Raw genomic sequence first — 20,648 nt, 5'->3', positions numbered from 1 at the left:
ATATATTAGCTAAAGAAAACCAAAACTATACCTTGGCTAATTCCCACACAAGCTCAAAACACTGAAAATGGTCCTTCCACAAGTTTCCAAGCCTCCAACAAGCAACCCAAGCACAGCCACCACTTTAGCTCAACACTAAGTACTCCAAAACACCTATTTCAAGCTCCAAACAACATATATTTTGATCTAATACATTCAATATATCCAAATTAACACTAGGGCTCACATATGTGACAAATCACAAGAGTATAGAGGTTTCTTACCTTACCTGACGGTGATTTGGGCAAAATCCAACAATAGCCCAAAGCTAGATCACTCATAAACAACCAAAATTATAAAATCTACTCAATAACAAAATCCAAAATTTTGAAACTGTTATGGCAGAGAACTGGAGCATGAATTTTGAGCCAACTCTGTTTAGATAGAAATACAGGCTCGGCGAGAGCTTCGTGTGGCAATAAATGGCATGTGAATCGGAGCTTCGGATTACAAGATATGATCAAATGAAGATCAAAGAGATTAGGTTTTATGTTCTTCGCCCCTCTCTTTCAATTTTCAGCATGGTTCTCCCTTTTTGGTGGATAAAATGAGCTGAATGCTTGATGACTGTGCATCATGTTATGTTTTTCTATACTTTTTCATACAAGAAATTAATTATTAATGCTTAATTGTTAAGTGTTTTAGTGCTTAAATAGTATATTGCTTTGATCTTTTGATTTGATAAATTTTGTAGGAAATAAGTGGAAAAAGAAGCAAAAAGTACAAAATGAGCTCAAAAGAAGAAAAGAAGAATTTTTGGATACACTTTGAAGTTTGAGCACGCTTTAGAGCCTTAGGCCACGCTTATAAAAGCGTGGCACATGACTAAATCAAGGAAGAGCGCTCTTTGGCTCAAGCGCTACGCTCCTCATTCAAGAGCGCTTGCGATACGTAACTGCCAAAACGCAAAATGGCGCACACGCGTGGGTGACAACTGCGCGTGGGTGCAAAAACGCTCCGCTCTCCTGAAAAGCGCTACGTTCTCCTGGAACCTCATTTTAATTCAATTTTCAGTCAGAGCCCACTCTAAATTCAAGCAAGCAAGCCAACAATTGTCAACCAACCAAGGCCACAAGAATCATCTAGAATAGTTAATTTTTATTTTATTGTAATTTACTTTCAATTTCATTTTCATTTGTAATTTAGGAAAGCATATATAAAGGCTTTAGTTTCATAGTTAAAGAGGCTAGTCTGGAGGGGATGCTGGCAGTAGGAGTAGGAGTAGGAGTAGAGGCTGGAGGATTAGAGACTCCAGAGAGCTTAGCTTAGGATTTTACTTTGATACACTTTTTCTTTCCTGCACTTTTCCATTTCAGTGGTATTGAATTCAGTTTAGCTTATGCAATTTAAATTTCTTACACTTCTCTTCTGCAATTTTTCTTTCTGCAAATTTTACAATTCAGTTTACAGTGAGCATGATTTATTTTCATGAAATTTAGATTTCTTGCAATTGTTCTTAGAGCTATGATCCACTGAACCCCATCTTCACTAGGGGGAGGAGCTCTGTTGGTTTCAATGAATTGATAATTCTTCTTTTCCTTTCAATTCAAGTGGATTCATCTAAGAAAAAACTCTTGTTCTTCACAGATTCAATTACTATCGAGAGAGGGATGGAATCTATTTGAATTATATGATGGACTTGAGAAAGGAGTCACAGAATTCAGTTTAGAGTTCATCCTCTCATAATTCTCTTGATTGATATATTTTGGGTTGGTATGTGAGATGTAACCACCCCGAATTGAGATCCTGAGAGCTGTGTGGCATTCAGGATTAGCCATTGATCTTCACCTCTTCTCATGAGCAATTAGATCAAGAGATTCGCAATTATTTGTGATAAGAGAAATTGAATCACCAAGAGATTATGATCCAATTACTTACAATCTGCCATAGATCTGTTTCACATGATTGAGAAGGAATTGATCACCATTAATTCAAGAGAAATCAATATCTCTGATCCTTAGTGATCTCACCCATTATCAATCTTTACTTCTGTCCTTTTAGATTTCACATTACCCAATACCCAATTTCCTTGTTTACATTCTTGCAATTTACAACTTCTGTCAATTACATTCAATACTTTACATTCTCTGTAATTTACATTCTGTTGAATTAATTTCACCCAATTCACCAACTGTTAGCTTAACTAGACTAATCACCACACTAAAGTTGCTTGATCCATCAATCCTCGTGGGATCGACCTCACTCTCAGTGAGTTTTATTACTTGATGCGACCCGGTATACTTGCCGGTAGTTAATGTGTAAGAAATCTATCTTTTACATATCAAGTTTTTGGCGCCGTTGCCGGGGATTGATTTAGATCGACAATGATTAAGTGGGTGATAAGTCTAGATTAAGCATTTTCTTTATTTTTGTCATTTAAAGTTCTTTTAATTTTCTGCTTTCTCTTGATACTAAGGTGTTTGTGTTATTGCCTCACTAAGAAATTCTTATCTATAACATGAGAAATTTCAATTTTTCTTGGTGATTGTGTTTTACAAAATTCAAATGGAGTTTCCCTCATCTTTTGATCAAATAAATTTCATGGGATATTTCCCACCATCACAATATGATTCAAGTCATTATCCTAATGATGGCTGAGAATATCACCAAGAAATGACAGATTATGAGCAATCTACCCAGTGGGGATATACTCCAGGGCCACAAAATGATCAAGACAATTTCATGAGATATTGCCCAACACCACAAAATGATTTATGTCATTATCCTTATGGTGACTGGGAATATTAACAAGGAATGAGGGAGTATGAACAATCAAGTGAAATGAGCTACCTTCCAGAGCCACAAAGTGACTCATATTGTTATGACACTTACACAAATTATGGCCGGAAAGGGAATTTCAATGCTTCATATTCTAATCATCTAGAGACATCATCACTTGATTGTGCTGTCAATACATTCATGCAAGATTTCCCCCCAGGGCCACAAAATGATCCATACTGTAATGAATTCAACAATTACTCAAGTTGTGATTAGAAGGATCAAAATCAAAGAGCATTCAATAGTCCATACTCTATTTATCAAGAGCCATCATCACTTGAGTGTACTTTCAATGCATTTATGCAAGATTGTCCAACCTCACCTCCCAGTTTTTCATTTGAAAATTCTTCATCACTTGACTATGCCTCAAACAAAGTTCCTTCCAAAATCCATACGACTCATTTCATCAACCACAAAATCTATTTCACAACTCTCAAAACTCATTCCACACCCCCAATACAATTTCACCATAATACTCACAAGTCCACAAAATCCACCCTGACGATCGGTTTTTCTTTCGGTAAAGAAATATAAAAATATGATCGCGTTATAAGTATAGCTTCTAAACCAACAGAAAATCTTTTCGTACAAATGTTTTGGTTGTCACAAGTAACAAACCTTTAAAATTGATAACCGAAGTATTTAAACCTCGGGTCGTCTTCTCAAGGAACTACAGGGAGGTGTTCTTATTATTGGTTATGAGTTTTGTAAATTGGGGGTTTTGAAAGTAAGGAACAAGTAATTTAAATGACAAGTAAAATAAATAAATAACTGTAAAATAAACTCTTGGCAAGGTATGAAAATTCCAAAGTCCTATCCTAGTTACTCCTATGAGAATTGAAGTTAATCCCACTTAGTTAACCTTTACAAAAGCAAGGGAAAGTCAAGTGAACTAATTAGTTAGATTCCCAAGTCCTAGCCAACTCCTAAAGAAAGACTAGAGTTAGTAGAATTCCAGTCAATTAGCCGACATAACAATCAATCACGATAAGTTGATAACTCAAGAGCCTCCAGTTAATCAATTAAAGCCAAGAATATAAAAAGCTAAATAAGAATCATAAATCTGAAATACCTCAATTGCATTAATAAGAGAAAATCAATCTAAACATAGAGAGTTCATAAGCCAATTTGACAACATAAGTAATTAAATGAGAGAATTAAAGTATTTGAAAGTAAAAGAGAAATATAAAGTAAAAGAAATATTGAACCTGATAAAGAGTTGAAATACTAAATCCTTTAAGAGGAATCCTAATCCTAAAACCTAAGAGAGAGAAGAGAACCTCTCTCTCTAAAAACTACATCTAAATTATGAAAAGTGAATAATAATCGACCTCCTTATGAATGGATGCGTTCTCCCACTTTATAACCTCTAATTTGTGCTTTCTGTACTTGGATCTGGGCCAAAAAGGGTTTCAGAAATCGCTGGAAGTGTTTTCTGCAGTTTCTGGTGCGTGGCGTCTGTCACGCGTCTGCGTAGGTCACGCGGTCGTGTCATCTGGGAGTTTTTCTTGTCACGCGTTCGCTTCGGTCACGCGTACGCGTCATCTGCATTTTGCTCAAGGCGCACATCCACGTCAGTCACGCGTTCGCGTCACTGCCTTTTCGCGCTAGGCACGCGGCTGCGTCGTCCATGCGTTCGCGTCGCTGCCAGTTTCTTCAAAAACTCCATTTTGTGCTTTTCTTCCATTTTTGTATGTTTCCTTTCCATCCTTTAAATGATTCCTGCCTTAGAAGATCTGAAAATACTCAACACACAAAAATCACGGCATCGAATGGTAATAAAAGGTAATTAAAATAATTATTTTTAAAGCATAGGAAACATGTTTTTCACATATATCACATAATAAGGAAGGAAAAGTAAAACCATGCAATTTCACATGAATAAGTGGGTGAAGGGTTGAATAAATCACTTAAATTGAGCACAAAATATATCATGAAATATGGGTTTATCAACCTCCCCACACTTAAACAATAGCATGTCCTCATGCTAAATCCAAGATAAAGAGTAAGGTTAAAGTGGTGGAATCTCATGCAATGCAATCTATTCTAAATGCAACTACCTAAATGAATCATGCAATTCTAATTGTTATTCACTTGTATATAAAGCTTACATGTAGTTAAATTAATTCATATCCTCAAGGAATCATATATGCATAGCCAAACCTTAGATAATGTTAAAGCACTTTTACAATTGAGATGCGTAAAAATATTTCACAAACTTGCAAGACAATTAACAATTTAAGCAGAGATATATGGTGATGAGCTATTAAACCCTCACTGGATTTTGTGTTTACTCTCTAGTCACTCAGTATTTATTGGGTTAATCACTCTATTCTTTTTCTATCCTTACTTTCTATAACTTTGTTCTTTATCTAACCAATCAACAATTATAGAATACAGACATACAAAAATCATGAGGTCTTATTCAAGGTTATAATGGGGCCAAGGTAAAGGTAAGGGTATATGTATAAGGCTAAGTGAGCTAATAAGCGAATCCTTGATTAGTCTAAAATCTCACCTAACATACATACTATATATGATTTTAAAGTTCCTTAACCTATTTACCCAACATTTTCCCTTTTGGATTACAAGTTCATACATTAATTTTAAATTTGAAATTTTTGACCCATGTGCATTGACTCTTTTTATTTTGCATTTTGGGAAATTTCTTTGTGTATTCCCTTAATTAAATAATGTAAAAGTACTTTTTTTTTAAATCAATGCACATGGTAATCCCATTGTTTTGATCTCACATGAGCATGCTTCCCAAATTTTTATTTTTGAAATAGCTTACTCTTTTTAAATTCCTACTTTGTTTCTATCATCCCATGTTCCCATAAAATTCCCCATACTTAAACAATACACAATTTCTATCTTAAGCTAACCAAGGATTCAACTTGGGATTTTTATTTTATTTTTCTGCTTAAGGCTAGTAATGTGGTTATAGAACAAGAGGGGATTAAAAGGCTCAAGGGGGCTAACAAGGGTGATGTAAAAGTTAGGCTCATTTAGGATAAGTGAGGAAAAATTCAAATGATGGCCTCAATCATCTCTTTGGTATGTATCTATATTCTATATTGGACATATAGATTAAAACAAAGTAAAGAACATCAAAATGAAAAAGAAGGGTAAAACACACAGGAATAAAATTTATGGTTTGAATGTAACCATACAATTAAGCTCAAAACTCACAGGGCTGTGTGTTCTCCAGCTCAAAAATCATATATCAGTTATATATGTCATGCAAGTAAAAATTAAGAGTTCCCATTATTCTCAATGTAAATCTTAGGGTGGCCCTTAAAATCTTAGTGTTGTTCCTTGATGAAATGTTGTTAACTAACTAACATGTAATGCTATTGATGTGCGGAAAACGATCCGACACAAAACTCACCGACAAGTGCACCGGGTCGCATCAAGTAATAATAACTCACGGGAGTGAGGTCGATCCCACAGGGATTGAAGGATTGAGCAATTTTAGTTTAGTGGTTGATTTAGTCAAGCGAATCATGATTTGGTTGAGAGATTTATGATTTGCAGAATTTAAATTGCATGGAAAATAAAGGGAATGGGTAATTTGCATGAAATTAAAGAGAACTGAAATGTTAAAGTGCTAAATCTTAAAGAGTAAGAAATTAAATGGCAGAAACTTAGAACGCAAGAAATGTAAATTGCAGAATCTTAAAGTGCAAGAAATGTAAATGGCTTGAATTGTAAAGGGAATTGGGAATTGGATTTGCAGAAATTAAACAAGGAAGAGTAAAATTCAACACACAGAAGAGTAGAAGATGCCTTGGGTTGAATCGGATCTAAAACAGAAATATAAAAGAGCTTGAAAAGCAGTAAACAGAGAAATTGAGAATGGGAATCCAGATCTCAGGACTCAAGAGACTAGATAACCAAGTCTAGATCTCAATGCCTTCCTAGATCCAACAAGAGCAATTTCAAAGGAAATGTAAATTGCAGAGAAAGTAGAAGAAGCAATTAACAGAAACTGAAATTCAATTGTGCAGTAAGTAAACAGAGAGATCTCAGGATGAGATTGAAACAGAATTCCTTCAATTCTCCAACCCAAGATCAAAGCAAATGTAATTGAAATTGAAAGCAAGAAAACTAAGAGGAAGGGAATTCAATTCTCCTTCTCCGAGACTTAGAAACTCAAAATTACTCAACACCAAAAGCTCTCCGAAAACTACCTACGAAAACTAAAGGAAAGCTCTCTACAAAACTACCAAATCAAAACCGAAAAGAAAACCTCTCAAAAACTTAAATCTTAAGCTATTTATACACTTTCTTCAAATGGTCTTCAAGCCTTGAATTGGGCCTTTGCTCTTGATGGAATTGGGTTGATAGAGGCCTTAGTTGATTGCTCTTGGAGTTGGAGAGAGAACCGAAGTGAACCGGGTTGGGAATTATAAAAGCTTGAGTAAAAGTTTGAGTAAAAGTTTGAGGCAAACTTTTACTCAAACTTTTTACACCAGCTGCCCCATTCTTGCTGCTACCAACGTTTGAGCTAAAGTTTGGGGTCAAACTTTTGCTCAAACGTTGGCCTCCTTATGCACACTCATGGCGCCAACGTTTGCCAAAAAGTTTGAGGCAAACGTTGGCGCAAACTTTTTGTCTCCATGGTGTGTTGCTGATGGCGCCAACGTTTGCCAAAAAGTTTGAGGCAAACGTTGGTGCAAACTTTTGTCCTCCAGGGTATTGATTTGTGATGCCAACGTTTGCCAAAAAGTTTGAGGCAAACGTTGGCTCAAGCTTTTCTCCCAAAAGTTTGAGCTAAAGTTTGAGGCAAACTTTTGCTTAAGCTTTTTGTTCCCTGGTGTGTTTTCACTTATTCCGAAAGTTTGAGCTAAAGTTTGAGGCAAACTTTTGCTCAAACTTTTTGTTCTCTCTTGCTCCTAGCCATTCCTTCTTGCTTCAACCTTTCTCCAAGCTTTCCTCACCTATCATCAATCAACCAAACACATCAAAGCTATGCTCAAAATCATGAGATTGTCATTCTTTCATAATATGTGGCGATTATAGCATAAATCCTCATGAAATTGCATTAATTCATCTATGGTTGATTAAATCAAAGGAAACATGAAAATCTACCCAGTTGGCTTGCTTGTGGCTCAAGAAAGTGCATAATTCAATTGAAAACAAAAGAAAAAGGCTAGTGAAACTAGGCTAAGATGACTTGTCATCACAACACCAAACTTAAAGCTTGCTTGTCCCCAAGCAAGAAATGAATTATTGAGAAGAAAGAATGAAATGGAAGATGATGTTCATGCTAGCAGAGTATTATTGGTAGTTCATGGGGTTTTATGTGGATATGTAAACACTCACTTCTTTTTGACTCTTAGGCCTAGAAAGTCTTCTTCAAGCATCAAGCAACACACTGCTATGACCTCTCATTATTCCTTTATCCTTGGCTATTATTTTGTTCATAAGCTTTACTTGAGTGTCATGTGTAACAAGTTCATTGATTTCTTTATGCTTGACACATTATTCACTATAGACACTTGTCTCACATTCCTTCTTAAAACATTGATGCCCAGCACCTCTTTGGGTTACTAAATGCCTTGTAGTTAGGTTGCTCTTGATAGTGGACTTTCAGCTGATGATCCCGGGTTAGTTAACCCAAGTCACCAAGTGTTGATACACTCCAAAGAGCTTAATAATCCAAGCAGATCCTAGTACAAAGACACCACATGCATATATTCTAAGGTTCAAGCTATTGGTGTCTAGCTTTGTTTCTTTTTGTTTTTCTTTTGTTCTGTTGCCATTTTTGGCTTTTTCTTTTCTCTTTTTTTTTTCTTTTTAACCAAGGACTTTTATTTGATTGAGATTCATAGACAGTAGGCCACTTTCTACTTAAGAGGAGACATCCTAGTTCTCTTATTCATTAAAAGTGAGCTATTATGCAATCACACATTCATACCACCACTTACTTTTATTGTACTTCTATCTAACAGAGAACTATCTCACTTCACATTCAAAAATTTTTTTTTATTGAATTAAAGATGCAGGGGACAAAGCATGCTTTTTGTTCAGTGAAAGTAAACACACAAGCACACACATAGGCTAGCTTACTTATTTTAAGAGAAACAAACATAATGCAAAGACTACTAAACTAACAGTTACTGTTAAGATGGGCATATTCACACTTCCAATTTAAAGCAATTCAATGCTGATAGAGTTAAGTGACAATACAACCTCTTGGTAGCTTCTTCTTCTTTTCTCTTAGCTAATGGTGTGTAGTCTTCCCAAGAGAGTAATTGAATTCCTGCAGTGTTAATGGAAGTTGCTTGTTTCTCAAGCCCTTAAGTGACTGATTAGTGTGTAAGACTTTCTTGTAGGCGTTTGAACTTACATTGGTGTGTGAACACCAAACTTAATCCCTTGTCATGTTTCTTATGCATTAAAATATCCATGTGTGAAAGCCTAAGTCTTTGCTAAAGGTAATAAAACTAAAAAAAACAGACAATGATTAAATGATTTATCAGATTTCTTGGAGCTAGTAACCCTTTGTGTAGAAGGTGAGAATGTGCTTTGAAATGAGATTTTGGTGGAACACCAAACTTAGAATCCTTTATTCTCCCTTAAATTGTTTTGGTGTGAAACACCAAACTTAGCTCCTTGCAATACATACCAATCATTCAACCTTTTTATTGAAATAGCTATAAAACGAAAATTACCTCAGGTTGGGTTGCCTCCCAACAAGCGCTTATTTATTGTCATTAGCTTGACATTCTTCAATTCTTTTCAAGAAGGTTGTAGGTTCTGAACCTCTTTTTCCTTATCCCATTGTCCTCCCAAGTACAGCTTTGCTCTGTGACCGTTTGCTGTAAATTGACTCTTTGTTGCTTCATCTAGTAATTCAATACTCCCATAAGGAAAAACCTTTGTCACCAAGTACGGGCCAGTCCACTTAGACTTAAGTTTGCCAGGAAAGATCTTAAGCCTTGAGTTATACAGGAGCACTTGTTGTCCTGGCTTGAACTCCTTTTTTGTGATCTTCTTATCATGCCACCTCTTAGCTCTTTCCTTGTATATCTTAGCACTCTCATAGGCTTCTAGCCTGAATTCATCTAACTCATTTAGTTGTAACATCCTTTTCTCTCTTGCAGCTTGGGAATCAAGGTTGAGGAGTTTAGTGGCCCAAAAAGCTCTGTGTTCCAGCTCTACAGGGAGGTGACAGGATTTGCCATATAATAACTGAAAGGGTGACTTGCCAATAGGGGTTTTGTAAGCTGTCCTATATGCCCATAAGGCATCTTCTAACTTCCTAGCCCAATCCTTTCTCGTGCTTTCCACTGTTTTCTCTAGGATCTTCTTCAGTTCCCTATTTGCGAGTTCAGCCTGGCCATTAGTCTGAGGGTGGTAAGGTGTGGCTACTTTATGGATTACTCCATATTTGTGGAGGAGTTTCTCCATCTGTTTGTTGTAAAAGTGACCACCACCATCACTAACCAGCCCCTTGGGCACTCCATATCTTGTGAAAATGTGCTTTTTAAGGAATTGGAGGATAATCTATGCATCACAGGTGGTTGTGGCTATTGCTTCCACCCACTTTGATACATACTCTACTGCCACCAGGATATATCTGAAAGAGTAGGAAGGAGGAAAAGGTCCCATGAAATCAATGCCCCATAAGTCAAACACCTCCACTTCCAGGATGAAATTTTGAGGCATCTCATTTCTCTTTGTCAATCCTCCAGTTCGTTGACATTCATTGCATTGGTGAACAAACTCTCTGGCATTCTTGAAGATGGTTGGCCAATAAAACCCACTCTGTAATACCTTTGCAGCTGTTCTCTCTGGTCCAAAGTGTCCACCATATGCTGAGCCATGGCAATGCCATAGTATGTCCTTCATTTCACTTTCAGGGACACACCTCCTAATCATTCCATCAGAGCATCTCTTGAATAGAAAAGGTTCATCCCACAAGAACTTCCTTGCTTCATTGAGTAATTTCTTCATTTGTTGCTTTGAAAATTCTTGAGGTATCTTCCTTCCTACCTTGTAGTTTGCTATGTCAGCAAACCAAGGTGTTTGTTGAATTTGGAAAAGATGTTCATCAGGGAAGTTCTCATTTACTTGATGTGGTTTGTCTTGCTTAGCTTCTTGTGGCACTCTTGATAGATGATCTGCTACTTGATTTTCACTTCCCTTCCTATCCCTCACTTCAATATCAAATTCTTGTAGCAGCAACACCCACCTAATAAGCCTTGGCTTTGAATCCTGTTTAGACATTAAATACTTGAGAGCAGAATGGTCAGTGTATACTATAACTTTTGAGCCGATCAAGTATTGTCTAAACTTATCAAATGCATATACAATTGCTAAAAGTTCTTTTTCAGTGGTGGTATAATTTTTCTGTGTTTCATTCAACACTTTGCTAGCATAATATATGACATGATGTAATTTGTCCTTCTTTTGCCCCAGTACAGCACCGATAGCAAGGTTGCTTGCATCACACATAAGTTTAAAAGGTAATTTCCAATCAGGGGGTGTGATGATTGGTGCTGTAATGAGCTTTCTCTTGAGAGTTTCAAAGGCATGTCTACAGTTATCATCAAAAATGAAGGGAACATCATTCATTAGTAAATTGCTCAATGGTTTTGCTATTTTTGAAAAGTCCTTGATGAACCTTCTGTAGAAGCCAGCATGCCCAAGAAAACTTCTTACTGCTTTCACATTAACAGGTATAGGGAGTTTTTCAATAACTTCTATTTTAGCTTTATCAACTTCTATACCTCTACATGACACTTTATGCCCAAGAACTATTTCTTCCGGAACCATGAAATGGCATTTTTCCCAATTCAACACCAAATTAGTTTCTTGGCATCTTTTCAAAACAAGAGTTAAGTTATGCAAGCAAGTGTTAAATGAATTGCCAAAAACAGAAAAATCATCCATGAAGACTTCTAAAAATTTTTCCACCATATCAGAAAAAATAGAAAGCATACACCTTTGAAAAGTAGCTGGGGCGTTGCACAGCCCAAAGGGCATCTTTCTATAGGCAAAAACTCCAAATGGGCATGTGAAGGAGGTCTTCTCTTGATCCTTGGGGTCCACCACTATTTGATTGTAACCAGAATACCCATCCAGGAAGCAATAATAAGCATGGCCTGCTAGTCTTTCCAACATTTGATCGATGAATGGCAAAGGAAAATGATCTTTTCTTGTTGCATCATTCAATTTCCTGTAGTCTATGCACATTCTCCACCCAGTCACTGTCCTAGTGGGGATCAACTCATTCTTTTCATTGGTGATGACTGTCATTCCTTCCTTTTTTGGCACAACTTGAACCGGACTCACCCATGAGCTGTCTGAGATTGGGAAAATTATCCCTGCATTCCATAGCTTCATCACTTCTTTTTGAATCACCTCTTTCATGGTTGGGTTGAGTCTTCTTTGAGGTTGAACCACAGGTTTTGATTCTTCCTCCAATAAAATTTTATGCATGCAAATAGCAGGGCTGATGCCTTTGATGTCCTCAATTGTCCACCCCAAGGCTGTTTTGTGAGTTTTTAATACTTCAATCAACCTTGCTTCCTCATCCATGTTCAAAGAGGAATTTATAATCACTGGTAATGCCTCTGCTTCCCCAAGAAACACGTATTTGAGGTGAGGAGGGAGAGGTTTCAACTCCTGTTTTGGTTTATCCTCTTTCTTGTCTTCAATGAGTATTTCTATCACTTCCTCTCTTTGTTCTTTCTGATGCTCCAAAAAGTCGTCTTCAAACATTTCTTCTACCAGCCCTTCTATCATATCCACATTCATGTAGTTTTCTTGCTTTGAGGGGTGTTGCATTGATCTGAAGACATTGATTACCATTTGTTCATTATGCACCCTGAAGGTCATTTCTCCCTTCTCCACATCAATAGTGGTTCTTGCTGTGGCTAGAAATGGTCTCCCCAAGATGATTGAGCTGCTTCCTTCCCCTTCTGTGTCTAAGATTACGAAGTCTGCGGGGAAGATAAACTTTCCAACCTTCACTAGTAAATTCTCCGCAATACCATTGGGTGTCTTGATTGATCTATCGGCCATGACTAGTGACATCCTGGTGGGTTTAATTTCTTCTATGGCAAGCTTTCTCATCAATGATAGAGGCATCAAGTTGATGCTGGCACCTAGATCACACAGGGCGTTTTCCAATGTTATCTTGCCTATGGTGCATGAGACTACAAAACTCCCTGGATCTTTGAGCTTTGGTGGGATACCCATCTGGATCACAGCGCTACATTCTTCAGTGAGCATGATAGTTTCCTTTTCTTGCCAACTTCTCTTCTTGTTGATTAGATCCTTCATGAACTTGGCATATAGGGGCATCTGCTCCAGTGCCTCAGCCAAGGGAATATTTATCTCCAACTTCTTGAAAGTCTCAAGGAACTTGTGAAATTGTTGGTCCTTTGCCTCCTTGTTGAATCTCTGGGGATATGGCAGTGGAGGTACAAAGGTCTTCTCTGCTTGTTGCTTTTGATTCTTTGTTGGCTCTTCAATTGCTTCATTCCCCTTTTTTTGGAATTTTTGATTGTTCCTCCTTTTCTTGAGTTTGCTTTGAAGCTTGCTTGCTTGCCATTGTATCATCATCATTGGCTTCCTCTGTGTGTGTTGGCTGTTCCTCTTCTAGTGGTCTCTTGCTACTCTTCAACGTTCTCCCACTCCTTAATTGTATTGCCTTGCATTCTTCCTTAGGATTTGGGATTGTGTCACTCGGCAGTGAGCCTGAAGGTCTCTCAATAGAAATCTGTTTGGAGATCTGCCCAATCTGCCTCTCTAGGCTCTTCATGGAGGCTTCATGGTTCTTGGTTGTCATTTCCTGGTGTTTCAACATTTTGTCTATCAAGGTCTCCAAGTTAGTGAGTCTTTGAGATTCAGGTGATGCTTGTGGTGGGTTGTGAGATGTGGGTGGTGGATGGTAGGCATTTTGGTTGGTGGATTGGTTATTGGATTGGTACTGGTTGGGGTTGGGGTAGTTGTTTTGAGGTTTTCTGTAGGGGTTCTGGTTAGTTTGCTGCTGGTTGTGGTTTTGGTTGTTTCTTGAAGTATTTTGGTTTGAGTTCCTCTGCCATGGTTGTTGGATTTGGGTGTGATTATCTCCCCATCTGAGGTTTGGGTGGTTCTTCCAGGATGGATTGTATGTATCACCATACACTTCATTTGGTCCTTGGTTGTGCATATACTGTACTTGCTCTTGTTGTTGTTCTTCTTGAGTTTCTTCATTTTGCCCCCATGTGGATGATGGTTGGCTTGTGTTAACTGCTGCAACTTGGAGGCTATCAATCCTCTTGGTCATTTGCTCAAATTGTTGTTGAATTTGCTGCTGCATCATCTTGTTTTGAGCCAAGATTGAGTCCACCCCTTCTAGCTCCATTACTCCTCTCCTTTGTGATGGTTGGCAATTTCTTTGATGAGCAAAGAAATATTGATTGTTGACCACCATGTCAATAAGATTTTGAGCTTCTTCTGCTGTTTTCATCAGTTGCAATGATCCTCCAGCTGAGTGGTCAAGTGATTCTTGAGCCTTTAGAGTGAGTCCTTCATAGAAGTTCTGTAGCTTGTCCCACTCAGTGAACATTTCTGGTGGACATTTCCTCAGCAGAGCCTTGTATCTCTCCCATGCTTCACACAGATTTTCAGCATCCAATTGCGTGAATGTTTGCACCTCAGTCTTCAGCCTGATGACTCTTTGAGGTGGATAGAATTTGGCTAGAAATTTAGTCACCAAGTCATCCCAGCTAGTGATGCTTCCTTGAGGAAAAGTTTCAAGCCATTGTGCGGCCTTGTCCCTTAATGAGAACGGGAACAGCAGAAGCTTGTAAGTTTCAGGATTCACGCCATTGGACTTGACAGTGTCACAAATCCTTGAGAAGGTAGATAGATGTTGATTTGGATCCTCCAATGGTCCTTCCCCAAACGAGTAGTTGTTTTGGACCAATGTAATGAGTTGTGGCTTCAATTCAAAGTTATTTGCATTGACATTAGGGGTGAGAATGTTGCTTCCACAATGTCTAGCATTTACAAAGGTATAGGAGGCCAATACTCTCCTCTGCTGTGGGTTATTGTTAACCCCTCCTCCTGGATTAGATGGATCTCCTTCCATCTCGTGATATTCTTCCTCAGATTCTTCCTCTCCAACAATATTTTTCCCTCTTTCAGCTCTTCTCAACCTTCTAAGAGTTCTCTGGTCAGTTTCAGATAAAACAGGAATGGATCTCCCTGTACCTGACATACAAACAAAACAAAAGAAACACCACCCGTAACTCTTCAGTCTATTGCTAGAACGAAGTTTAGTTTAAGCAAAATTTCAAACAGTTAGCGTGTTAGTCAAAGATTAGAGAAACAAAAAATAAAAATGCTAGATCTAGATCACCACCTCACTTAATCATTGTTAATATAATCAATCCCCGGCAACGGCGCCAAAAACTTGATGCGCGGAAAACGATCCGACACAAAACTCACCGGCAAGTGCACCGGGTCACATCAAGTAATAATAACTCACGGGAGTGAGGTCGATCCCACAGGGATTGAAGGATTGAGCAATTTTAGTTTAGTGGTTGATTTAGTCAAGTGAATCATGATTTGGTTGAGAGATTTATGATTTGCAGAATTTAAATTGCATGGAAAATAAAGGGAATGGGTAATTTGCATGAAATTAAAGAGAACTGAAATGTTAAAGTGCTAAATCTTAAAGAGTAAGAAATTAAATGGCAGAAACTTAGAACGCAAGAAATGTAAATTGCAGAATCTTAAAGTGCAAGAAATGTAAATGGCTTGAATTGTAAAGGGAATTGGGAATTGGATTTGCAGAAATTAAACAAGGAAGAGTAAAATTCAACACACAGAAGAGTAGAAGATGCCTTGGGTTGAATCGGATCTAAAACAGAAATATAAAAGAGCTTGAAAAGCAGTAAACAGAGAAATTGAGAATGGGAATCCAGATCTCAGGACTCAAGAGACTAGATAACCAAGTCTAGATCTCAATGCCTTCCTAGATCCAACAAGAGCAATTTCAAAGGAAATGTAAATTGCAGAGAAAGTAGAAGAAGAAGCAATTAACAGAAACTGAAATTCAATTGTGCAGTAAGTAAACAGAGAGATCTCAGGATGAGATTGAAACAGAATTCCTTCAATTCTCCAACCCAAGATCAAAGCAAATGTAATTGAAATTGAAAGCAAAAAAACTAAGAGGAAGGGAATTCAATTCTCCTTCCCCGAGACTTAGAAACTCAAAATTACTCAACACCAAAAGCTCTCCGAAAACTACCTACGAAAACTAAAGGAAAGCTCTCTACAAAACTACCAAATCAAAACCGAAAAGAAAACCTCTCAAAAACTTAAATCTTAAGCTATTTATACACTTTCTTCAAATGGTCTTCAAGCCTTGAATTGGGCCTTTGCTCTTGATGGAATTGGGTTGATAGAGGCCTTGGTTGATTGCTCTTGGAGTTGGAGAGAGAACCAAAGTGAACCGGGTTGGGAATTATAAAAGCTTGAGTAAAAGTTTGAGTAAAAGTTTGAGGCAAACTTTTACTCAAACCTTTTACACCAGCTGCCCCATTCTTGCTGCTACCAACGTTTGAGCTAAAGTTTGGGGTCAAACTTTTGCTCAAACGTTGGCCCCCTTATGCACACTCATGGCGCCAACGTTTGCCAAAAAGTTTGAGGCAAACGTTGGCGCAAACTTTTGTCCTCCAGGGTATTGATTTGTGATGCCAACGTTTGCCAAAAAGTTTGAGGCAAACGTTGGCTCAAGCTTTTCTCCCAAAAGTTTGAGCTAAAGTTTGAGGCAAACTTTTGCTCAAGCTTTTTGTTCCCTGGTGTGTTTTCACTTATTCCAAAAGTTTGAGCTAAAGTTTGAGGCAAACTTTTGCTCAAACTTTTTGTTCTCTCTTGCTCCTAGCCATTCCTTCTTGCTTCAACCTTTCTCCAAGCTTTCCTCACCTATCATCAATCAACCAAACACATCAAAGCTATGCTCAAAATCATGAGATTGTCATTCTTTCATAATATGTGGCGATTATAGCATAAATCCTCATGAAATTGTATTAATTCATCTATGGTTGATTAAATCAAAGGAAACATGAAAATCTACCCAGTTGGCTTGCTTGTGGCTCAAGAAAGTGCATAATTCAATTGAAAACAAAAGAAAAAGGCTAGTGAAACTAGGCTAAGATGACTTGTCATCACAACACCAAACTTAAAGCTTGCTTGTCCCCAAGCAAGAAATGAATTATTGAGAAGAAAGAATGAAATGGAAGATGATGTTCATGCTAGCAGAGTATTATTGGTAGTTCATGGGGTTTTATGTGGATATGTAAACACTCACTTCTTTTTGACTCTTAGGCCTAGAAAGTCTTCTTCAAGCATCAAGCAACACACTGCTATGACCTCTCATTATTCCTTTATCCTTGGCTATTATTTTGTTCATAAGCTTTACTTGAGTGTCATGTGTAACAAGTTCATTGATTTCTTTATGCTTGACACATTATTCACTATAGACACTTGGCTCACATTCCTTCTTAAAACATTGATGCCCAGCACCTTTTTGGGTTACTAAATACCTTGTAGTTAGGTTGCTTTTGATAGTGGACTTTCAGCTGATGATCCCGGGTTAGTTAACCCAAGTCACCAAGTGTTGATGCACTCCAAAGAGCTTAATAATCCAAGCAGATCCTAGTACAAAGACACCACATGCATATATTCTAAGGTTCAAGCTATTGGTGTTTAGCTTTGTTTCTTTTTGTTTTTCTTTTGTTCTGTTGCCATTTTTGGCTTTTTCTTTTCTCTTTTTTTTTTTCTTTTTAACCAAGGACTTTTATTTGATTGAGATTCATAGACAGTAGGCCACTTTCTACTTAAGAGGAGACATCCTAGTTCTCTTATTCATTAAAAGTGAGCTATTATGCAATCACACATTCATACCACCACTTACTTTTATTGTACTTCTATCTAACAGAGAACTATCTCACTTCACATTCAAACATTTCTTTTATTGAATTAAAGATGCAGGGGACAAAGCATGCTTTTTGTTCAGTGAAAGTAAACACACAAGCACACATATAGGCTAGCTTACTTATTTTAAGAGAAACAAACATAATGCAAAGACTACTAAACTAACAGTTACTGTTAAGATGGGCATATTCACACTTCCAATTTAAAGCAATTCAATGCTGATTGTTTTAATTTACTAAAGTTTCTAGTTTACTTCCTTTTATTTTCAATTGAACCAAACTATTATATGCTAAAAGGGTAAACTTTATACTTATTAATCCACATATTCTATAACTAATAGGTTTAGAATTGCAAACTAAACTAAATGGCTAAAATATGAACTAAAGTGCAAAATGTGAAAAAAAATACATGAAAAGAACAATGTATAAGTACTGAAAAATAAAAATAAAGATAAAAATATAGAAAAATAAACAAAATAAGATAAAAGAGTCTGTAGTGGTTCACCAAAAAGATACGCCAGAGTTTGCGACCTCCCCACACTTAAAATAAAGCATCGTCCTCGATGCTCACTCAAGCTAGGTGTGAAGGAGTGTCATCACCGGAAGGATGGGCTGCTGGAGTCTCGGTGGTGGCCTGAAGGTCTGCAGACTGGATGAGGGTAGGAGGATCTGTCTGCTGCAGTGGAGGCTCTGACTGGATAGGAATCTCTGGATCTGCGGCCTGAATCTGGTGTGGCTCCTCCTACTATGGCGTAGCCTACTCTGGTCCTGCCTGCTCAGCCTCTCTCTGTGCATGTGTCTCCTCCTCATGCTCGTCCGCCTCCTCCTCGGATGGCTCTGATTGTGTGTCAGGCTCGGAGGGGATGTCTCCGCCAGATCGGATCATCAACTTGAGGTGCTCATAGCGTCGCTTTTTGCGATGCTCAGATCGCTCATATTGCCGCCGGTTGTGGCGCTCCATCTAGTCCAGCTGCTGAAATAAGCGGTGTACGAGGTGATAAACAGGCTCTGAGGCAGGTGGAGGTGTAGTGGTGGTAGCTGGGATAGCAGTAGATGAAGAAGGGGCAGCTGAAGGTGCGGCTGTCTCATCAGAAGCGGTGAGGAATGGGGGTCTGTAACCCAAAGCCTAAAACTTCCTACTGTGAGGGATAATCTTCTTGCAGTCTGCAGCAGGTGGCTTCTCATCAGCAAGCTCCCAAGGCACGTCAGCTCGACGGCCTAGCTGGGTAATCAGATAAGGGAAAGGGAGAGTGCCTCTGACATGGACCCTGGCCATATAGTGCCGGATGAATCGTGGGAGATACAGGTCCTTACCTTCCATCACACACCAGATGAGGGTGATTATAGCAGCAGGCAGCTCCGTCTCATGAGTGCTCGGCATAACAAAGTTGCTCAGGATTTGGTGCCAGAGCCGAGCCTCATCATTCAGATACATCAGCTTGATTCCCTTAGGCATCGTTGTGTTCTTCCCCATGACCCATGGGATAGTAGGATCAAGGGCTATCCTCTGCTTGACATCATCCCAATCAAATCTCAGAAAGCGCACGTCCTCTTCAGCCTTTTGGTAACCGTCAGGCTGATCTGATTTAGGCTGAAGGTGGAGGATGTCCTCAATGGCTTCCTCAGTTACCAATATCTGTTTCCCTCTGAGGTGCACTGCATCCAGGGTAGTCTTGAAATAGTTGCAGTAGAACTCTCTGACCCAGGAAGCATTGACCTCTGTCAAGTTTCTCTCCAAGAAGAACCAGCCTCTCTGTTTGATCTGATCGGAGGTGTACTGCTGTAGTTCCTTTGGAATTTTCAGAGATCTCTCCAGGTACAGGTTCCTGGAGGTGGCAAACACTGGATACTTCAGCTCACAGTATCTATTTGCAAATTTAACCGGATCATTGGCAGTGAGGAGCTGGTCAACCTTCTCCTGCGGAGTAAAGTGCTTTTCCCGCCAGGAGTCATCATGCATAATGTCCAGGATAGACATAGAGGATTCGCCTCTTTTCCTTTTGCCAGTGGTTGCTTTGCCTTTTCCTTTGCGCTGAGGGTCAGACATCCTGAAAAGCAGAAATTCCAGGATATAATTGAAAAACAAAGCAGGAAGACAAGTAGGCAAATAGAATAATAACAAGATAAGCACATAGTGGCAAAAGAGCAGTAGGATTATGAAATGAGTTAAGTATATGTGCATTATGGAATGTATTTGAGTTAGGAATCTGAGATGAAAAATCACAATCCAAAATGTAATATAAGTAGAATTCATGTTAAGTAGGAAAAATAAGAATCATGTCTTGAGTTATAAAGTTAAGGTAAATAGTTAAAAACCAAAGAGAGAAGTTTGAAAGTTAAAAATGGTTAGGAGTGAAAAAGAGGTTAGAAAGTGGAAAGTAGTGGGTTTAGGAGAAAGAAAGTCAAAGTGAGTGGCATTGATAAATGTTTCCTAGGTAACAAGAAATTCACAAATTTAAAGAATAATCAACTCATATTCAGGCAAAAATATCAATGTATTGATGAAAATTCAAATAGAGATGAGAGTAGCAAAAATTAAAAAGAAATCATCAATAATGCGATTTACTAGCCAGGGAATTAAGAAGGAATAAGAATGCTATCCCGTGCATTCATGAATTGGTTTGGTAAAAGCTAAGTAATGCAAAATTCAAAATTGCCAAAACCAATACATGAATGAGAAGGAAACAATTTGCAGAAAATTAGGCAGCATTCCGTCTAAAATTGGATGTTCCCAGGTAATAAACAGCAAGCAGAACAGTTCATATAAATTAAAATAAAGCTGCAAATAGACACAAGTAATATGAACATAAAAGAGCAGTGTAACAGCTGATGTGCGGAAAACGATCCGACACAAAACTCACCGGCAAGTGCACCGGGTCGCATCAA

At 38.1% G+C, this 20,648-nt stretch overlaps 1 pseudogene; it reads right to left on the bottom strand.

The window, feature by feature from the left end:
• Positions 1-19,809, bottom strand: part of LOC148571758 (uncharacterized) — a 30,879-nt pseudogene extending 11,070 nt beyond the window's left edge.
• Between the last annotated feature and the right edge of the window lie 839 nt (positions 19,810-20,648).

The sequence above is a fragment of the Arachis ipaensis genome, chromosome B3, assembly GCF_059453495.1.
Source record: "Arachis ipaensis isolate K30076 ecotype BB chromosome B3, ASM5945349v1, whole genome shotgun sequence".
NCBI lineage: Eukaryota > Viridiplantae > Streptophyta > Magnoliopsida > Fabales > Fabaceae > Arachis > Arachis ipaensis.
The sequence above is the reverse complement of the archived record's forward strand: the minus strand, read 5'-3'. Positions and strand labels throughout refer to the sequence as shown.